Consider the following 7,787-nt stretch of genomic DNA (forward strand, 5'->3'; position numbering starts at 1 on the left):
CCACATCCGGAAGACTGTACTCCTTCCTTCCTTCCGAGGTGACCGATAATTACTTTAAATCACGCACAAGTTTGCATACATTCTGCCATGATTTCAGTTCGTTACCGTTTGAGCTTTCGTCCTCCGTCAGGTTACCTCCTATATTCCTCCACTTGTACCTCAAGCGAGTTGGTGTTGCTCGAAGCAAACATCATCAAACCACCAGTTCTCTTTTATGAAACTCGATGACGACAAAGGGAAGGAATTCTCTGAGGTGGCTTTTCCATTGTGTCACGTCCTCCGTAGACTCGTGGCGGAAGGCTTTTCTATTGTGGAATTCAATGGCGTCATCTAAATCCCGGTTCTACGGGGTGTAAAACACATATTAGCTACCCCATGATGTGGTTAGTGGATCGATTGAAGTCTCGGAGTAGTTTGAGTGAAGAAAGAGCGATACAAAGATATGTGTTTATGCACCAAAGTAGCGGCTTTTATCAAGAAACCTCTCTGAACATCCGTACGACGGATCGTTCGTTCACGAGAGTATTCAAACCATGAAGAAAGAGGATTCCATAATGGAACGGTTGTGATTTGTATACATGATTATGTTAATACTTTACTGTTGTTTACTTAAGGACCCTTTTCCAAGCGAATAACGTGCGTCCTAGCGAGCGTATGGATGGGATGACTTACGCTTGAATCTATTTTCGATGAGTGATGGATCATTTTCGTGCCAGAACGGACTTCCCACGTCCATTTCGTACCGTGTATGTGTGTGTTCGTAGGGCGGTTTTGTGGTCAAATCTTTAATGTTCCTTCATCCAGCGTTGTTGCATTTATTTGCATTGCCACTGCAATTTCATTGGATGCTTATAAATCCAGCGTGACGTAAATCGGAAGGCTTAATGCTAAATATTTGTTGATTTAGTGCCATTTTGCTGTCTTGGACTTCATTTTATTTCACTTGAAAGAAAACGCCGATGGGAATGTAATGATTTTTTTTCAGTAGATTTTGTTTTTATTTCACTTTTTTGTTATAGGTACATATTTATTTCTTTTTACTCCACGATAAAATACAATTCAAAAATACATATAATTAGATTATCAAAAATTCATTCATACAATGTATAATAATTTTCCATGGTTTTCTTGTTTATTTTTCTCCATCACTAATGCATTCGGATAACTGTAACCGAAACCGTGAAACCGAAAAGCAAAATCCCAAACATTCTACAATTTTGAAACTCGTAATGTGGAAACTCAGTGAAACCCCTCAACGTATGTTGTATTCCGGTAAAAAAATAAATTTGGTTGAAAAAATCAATTCCCCTTTGACAACTTTGAAAACGTTTCAAATATCCATTGGCGATGTTGTTCGTCATTAAAGAAATGCGTCTGGGTGTAGCGTTAAGTTCTCTAGGGGTGCCCCCATGGTCGTAGTAAAAGGGTGAAGGAGATTAAAACGAGAATTTTTCACCTAATAAGGGAAACCATGAATGGGGGGACATAATTCGGTCAAACCACGGGCGGCGCAACACTTATTAAGGTAAAAAAAACTATCCTAAAAGGGAACATAATCTCTACGACGTGTTTCATCAAGTTGTTCTTTACTTACACCTTCAAGAAGAATTTTAAGGAACCAGTAGGTGAAGGGAAGAAATGGACTAGATAAAAAAAACCATGATGAGATACAGACTAGGAAGTTAAACTATCAACCGTTACAGCCATACTGCCTTTCGCATAACCTAAACGGTACCGATGGTGCCAAATGCTAACCTATAACGTGTCGCCGAGATACTATCCTTCGATTTCATATATATATGATTTTCCTTTTTTTTTACCTCATAAATAACAATAGAAGAGAGAAATGGATCCCTCGAATAACGAGTACAGAGCATGGCTGGAAGCTGTCGCAACATGACCATTAGAGGAGAAAAGATAGTGCACCATAGATGGCAGAGGCAATCGTAAAGAACATTCAAATACTTTGGTATCATGGGGACTTAAAAACTAGTTGCTTTTTCATGTCTTGCTGTTTGTCTTTTCGCTTTTCCGCAAAGCTTGAGTGGTTCTGTATTGTTTGTCGTCCCTTCCCTCATCGTGTTCGTGTAAGGTTTATTCTAGCAGCTAGTGTTAGTATTGTTTACCTTAGCCTTCCGCAATTGCATGAATATAGAAAAAGGATCATTTTGTTTTTCTTTTCTTCTTCGGGATTTTATAGGCGAGAAATTGGTTGGTGCGTGTTTTACACAAGCGTATAGTTTCTTTTTTTTTCTTTCCCTTTCCTCGCTTTCAACGCTACTAACTGAGAAAGGTGCAAGGAAGTATTGCCAGGGGCTTGGGTTTCGAGTTTTCCTCAGTGCTGCACGAAAAGTTTGCCCGCTTCATCCACGCCAGTTGTGTTGTTCATTATTTTCTTGTCCAACATTTTCACGAGCGTTCCATTTTACAGCACAATCGCAACTGTTCGCAAGACGATAGTAGATTAGACTTTGTCCATTTTTGATTCACTGTTTTGATAAATATTCATTTCTCTTGAGTACGTGTTCTATGGAGGAATGGAGTTAGATGAGTGTTTAGAGATAGACCAAAAATGGAATATTATCCGATGCAATGTAGGGTGCCTCCGATGAGTTGTGAGAGCTGTTAATAGTTTACGTGTTATTAGTTTGTATGGAGGGTTCAAGGATATAAATGAATTGTTTATGATTCAGTTAGAAATTTGTTTGTGTTTTTGTTAGCTCTTCTGTGACTTGTTCAGATTGGGTTGTTTGTTTTTCCCGTTTCGAGAAAACCGTGCCATATGTTATGGATTTCTCTCTGTCTTTGTTAATTTTTTTACCACAATTGTCTAATATTGAATAACAATTAAGTAGCTATAGCAGTGTGTTATTAACTCTCCAACAACTCTCTGCAGAAGTAAATCAACACCATCTTCAACGCCACTTGACTGATTTCACAGACCGTGGCACCGAGTAGTTCATCTTGCCTTTCTTGTATTATGTTCCACATTCTTAGCTTATCTAAAAACTAGTTTTGCTAATATTTTGTAGGTATGTGACCGTAATATGTGTAACTTTTCTCTTTCACCCCAGTGTGTTTTTCGCGGTACTTACTCAATTGTACAAATATTTCTGCAATATTGAATTGATGGTGCGTTTTATGAAGTGATTAAAACCGGTATATTTTCTTAACATTTTGAACCACATCTGCTTACCGTTTTTGTCTTGTTACTTATCGACTGCTGATGTTGGCATGTTTCCTACGGTCTGAGGAAGTTTTTGATAGATTCTTCGGCCCTTTTTGTTTAATTTTTCCCATTTTCTTCATTCCGTTTTTTTTCTATCCTTCTCATCATGCTTCTAATGTTCTCTTAATTAAAATAATTCTCAAGAGCATCCACTTTATAGTCGATGAAGATGTTTAGAAAAGTAGATCTTAGTTGTGCTTTTTGTTAGCCTTTCCGGTGTTTATAACCTCGCATTTACTTCTAATATTCTCTTTCTTTCTGTGTTTAAATATTTTTTTTCCCGGTGATTAGATACCTATATAGGAAACATAATGAAATGGTTAACAAAGGCTTTTGTCAATATTTATAAATTTAATTTTCTACGCACGAAATGACCATACGATACAATTGTTTTGTTTACCTATTCGCGTTTTACTCGGCTCAATGTTTTCGTCAAAATGTTGCCAATAATATATTTGCTTTTACTTTCACTAGGGTAGATGTAAAGGAAGGAAGTATGCGTGCAAACTGAATTATTTATTTTTATTTATTTTTTTCTGTGAATGTCGTTAGTTGTTTTGTATATTTTGTGTTAGATTATGCGTCCTTTTTTCTTATGAAATATATCTTGTTCCTAGTATCCTATTCGGTAACGCGAATGAATCCACGGTCTCCTCTTCCAAGGACAACGTTCAGTTCTGGCAGCAGACTGGGCCGAATCCGCACCATTAGGTATAACGACAAACGAGTTTTTGATAACTTTGATGGTTCAAAACTTAGGGTTAAGCAGTGTGGAGAAAAAAACGTTAACCGAACGTACCTACGATTTGAACCAAGCTCTTGTTTGTGCCTTCTTTCGTTTTCCCAACTTTTTTTTCGCCATACATACTGACCTGCAAATGTTAGAAATGCGTGACGAAGGGACCGGATCCCGAGATACAATTCGATCGCCAGAAAATAATGAACAAACCATAAGAAAACATAATAATGCACAAACGACTAGCATCTTGTCTCTTGTGTCTCTTTATTTTGTTTCGCTTTCTCTTAATTGATGTAAACACAGCTAAAGATGATTTGTTGTTTGCTTTGTCCGTTTTGTGATATCTTGTTTTTTTTTTTTGAATATTTTAACAATTTTGTCATGTTTTGTTATTTGTTAATTTTTGTTCCTTATACGTTTTATCATGCTTCTCGATAGCTTTTAATAACATTAGAAAGAATGTCTCTTTGTGAATGCTGCATTATGTGTATGTTTCTGTGTGTGTGTCTGATGTGGTTGTGTGTGTGTGTGTCGGTAATGTGGCTTATGTAAACTTTATAAATTTAGAAAGATTTCTTTGTTTTTGGTGCTCTACGCCGACGTCACGATTTATCTTTAGTTTTGCTCTCACCGTCTTTACGGTAGCGTATGCTCAGATTCAAATAGCGCATTTTTTTGCAATTTCTTCCACACACTTTGCTGTAGTCAATAAATCGTTTAAATATCGTTTAATGAATTAGCTTAAATATTGATTTTATCATAGGTTGTTTGTGTTGGTTGGTTTTCCCTTTTCGGTCTATTCGGTTGCCCTTGCTTGCTTCAGTACTCATTTTCGCATTCCTACGATTAAAGAGAGCTCACGTAAGAATAACGAGTCTTAACTGCTTCTGCGTCTTGTTTTACATGCACACCTTCTTCTTCCTCTCTCTCTCCTTCGAGCGTTGCCTCGCGAATATATAATTTTTTAGTTAACGCTTCCATGGCTTAATTTACCCAATAAAGAATGTCGGTTTTGCTCGTAATAACAATGCCATTATGTACCACCACCCGTCCATTCAAGCTCGAACCCAATGGTTGCAACATATTTGAAGCAAATGTTAATTTATGTTGATTGGTTTTGTTATTCCCATTTAACTTTGCTTTTTTGGTTCGTTTTTATCAATAAGAAAATATTTGAAAGAAATGCTACACCTAAAAAGTACACACTGCACAAGATTATTTCTTTTCACGCTTAAGTTCTGGTTTGCTTACATAATTTGTTTACAATTTGTTTTGTTTTGTTTAATGCTGCCTATGCATCGCACGATTGTGGTTTGAGTTCCATCGAACTTGTCCTCCTCTTCGTCAGCCAACCAACCTCGGGGGAGACGGGCTCGCTTCCAGAACTGTTTCATACGCCTGCACACTTTTTCATAAGATGCTGTTCGTGTTAAAACAGTTTCTACCGATAAAAACCGATCCAGAAATGGGACGTTAAAAAGAGTATCACTAGCTAGAAAATATTCCGCCTCCCAGCGTAATGTTCGTGTCGTCACTTTGGAGGGATAAGGGCTTGAGGCGTATGCTCGTTATCAGATAAGCAATCAACTACGACGATGGTGCGAAAAGTGGAAAAATGGTTGATAGCCAAGGAAGCGCGTTTGCAATAAGAGCGAGAGAGTAGTCTGTTGGAACTAAATCGTACTATGGATAAACTAAAGAAAATCAATGGTTCGAAGTGCATCGTTGATAAGAAAGGAAGAAGAACGAAATGAAACAATGAGTAAATAAATAAGTCCAGTTGTAGGTAGATTGTTTTTTTTTTTGCAGAATAAGAGAACAGAGTTTTAAACTTTTATTTTATCATTGCTGAATGGTCTTCCGAAAGACGATTCGAAGTGAAGACAGAGGTTTTCCATCCACGCAGGATGTAAGATAGCTTCATACGGTGGAGCTTTGAAGTCGAAACGTGTTTGATTTTTCTATTTTCCTTTTCTTTGCATGCTTAGCGCTCGAATTATGAAACCAAATGGTGGATTCTTGCCGATTGAGAAAGTTTTTACTTTTTGCGATTCGCTAAGAGGCTCTCAAGTGTGTTCGGACAATATAGTATTCAGCTCCTATCAGTAAGGTACCTATCATCATCATATTTTCGATAGTCTCAGTCAGCGCGGGGAAGAATGAAAGAAGGACTTCTTATCGAGTAGTGAGTTTCACGAATATAAATACATGTGTCGATGCCTTGTGACAAAGCAGATTCTTGCCTGATCGTAACTGTTTGCATCGTAGCAATCCTTGTGTGCCAGCTTACTAGAATTACACTCAAAAAAACGACCCCCGGACATTTCGAGATGGTCGCTGAAAATACACAAATGGAACTTTTAATGGTAATTGATGATAATTTTCTTTTATACGATCTGCATGGATCGTCTTGATGCGTGCTTTCTTTCCGGACAATGTTTTGCGGTGTGTGTGTGTGTGTGTTTTCTTGTTTACTTTTCTCTCAAAACTTGCTCAAATGAGTGTTTTCACGTCAGCGCTAGCGGATCGTTTAGTTTTTCTTTTCTTCGCGTGCTTGTCTTATCAACGTCCATATGCCAGGTTGCCTAACACTGTCTTATGTTGTTTTTTTTTACCCTCTTTTCCTCCCTTTAAAACCTGATTTCTGAACCATAGCATCGGAAACATTCGCCGATGTTTCCAGGTGTGTGTGGTTTAGTGTGTTGCATTATTTGTCTAATAATCAATTAAATTATGTTACTTAACAATTAATCAATTTTACACTTAATTTCAAACGGGTTTTGCTTCGCCTTTTGCTATTTATCAGATAAATATATGTCCTTTTCCGTACGGTGCTCTCTTGCTCGCTATATTCCCGCGTTCGTTCGAACTGTTGATGTATCGTCGTTTTGAATTTGTTGTTTTCCATTTCCTCTTCCAATTGGTGCGAAACATTTCTCTACGTTTCCACATGAATGTGAATATTTTCTTTCGCATGTTTATTTCGTCACGTCCTATGACTTGATTAGTAAACAACATGAAACAGGATAGAGGTAGCGAACGGAAAAATGGGATAGATAGGTATTAAAGTGAGAAGAAAAAAAAAGGTCATCAATTCGTATGGTACAGCCATTGAATAATCCTTCTGGCAACAAACAAATGCACGCCAGGCTAAAAGAGCAATGTCGGGTTTTATAATACCAACAGACCAATCAATGAATTTCATAGTTAGGAGCCAGTTCCGACTTTCTCTATGCGATCGAGACTCTTCTGAGCAAACCATGCATCACGATCAATGCAGTCTCCGTTTCGTATGCTTGTGCAGCATTGTCCACCTTCATCTTCAACCTGTTTGACTCTTCATTGTGACAATATATGGTATAAAGATGTTAAATTCCATCTAACAAATGTTTATCGGAAAAGCAATTGGTGGAATCGCCAGATCTGCGTTCTGAATGCCAAATGGACCGGCACATGGTTGTCACTAGAAGCCACCTTCGTTCAGTAAAAGAACTACTGTTGAAACCGAAGCCACGAGCTCTTGTGTTTCGACTGGTTTAAAAGATATATTTTTGTTCGGGTTTGGGGTTGGATAACGCAAAGTACAACAATTGGAAGATCATTCATGTGGAGAGGAAATAACGTTCATGAATGCGCTATTCGAAAAACAAAAAAACAGAAACTTGGTTTCTCTTAAACTGGACAGATTTTTAAATTTGTTTTTATTTGCTTACATTCGGGAGCAATACGTTTAAATGTAAAGCTTTTTTTTTTTTTAATTATTATAGCTAAACAATTACCGTAGAACGAATGGATTCTCTTAAGATGACTCATTGTTTT

At 37.5% G+C, this 7,787-nt stretch overlaps 2 protein-coding genes across 3 annotated transcripts in view; one reads left to right on the forward strand and one right to left on the reverse strand.

The window, feature by feature from the left end:
- The window catches only part of LOC131259052 (G protein-activated inward rectifier potassium channel 3-like), a 56,581-nt gene that overhangs the window by 652 nt on the left and 48,142 nt on the right, over window positions 1–7,787 (forward strand). The gene's annotated exons all lie outside the window — the stretch shown is intronic.
- The window catches only part of LOC131259053 (serine/threonine-protein phosphatase 2B catalytic subunit 3-like), a 6,657-nt gene continuing 6,510 nt past the window's right edge, over window positions 7,641–7,787 (reverse strand). For both annotated transcript variants that reach the window (XM_058260467.1, XM_058260468.1), the window contains exon 2: window positions 7,641–7,787. This exon is cut by the window's right edge and continues 3,250 nt beyond it. The gene's annotated coding sequence lies outside the window, so the exon portion shown is untranslated.

The sequence above is a fragment of the Anopheles coustani genome, chromosome 3 (assembly GCF_943734705.1).
Source record: "Anopheles coustani chromosome 3, idAnoCousDA_361_x.2, whole genome shotgun sequence".
NCBI classification, from domain to species: Eukaryota; Metazoa; Arthropoda; class Insecta; order Diptera; family Culicidae; genus Anopheles; species Anopheles coustani.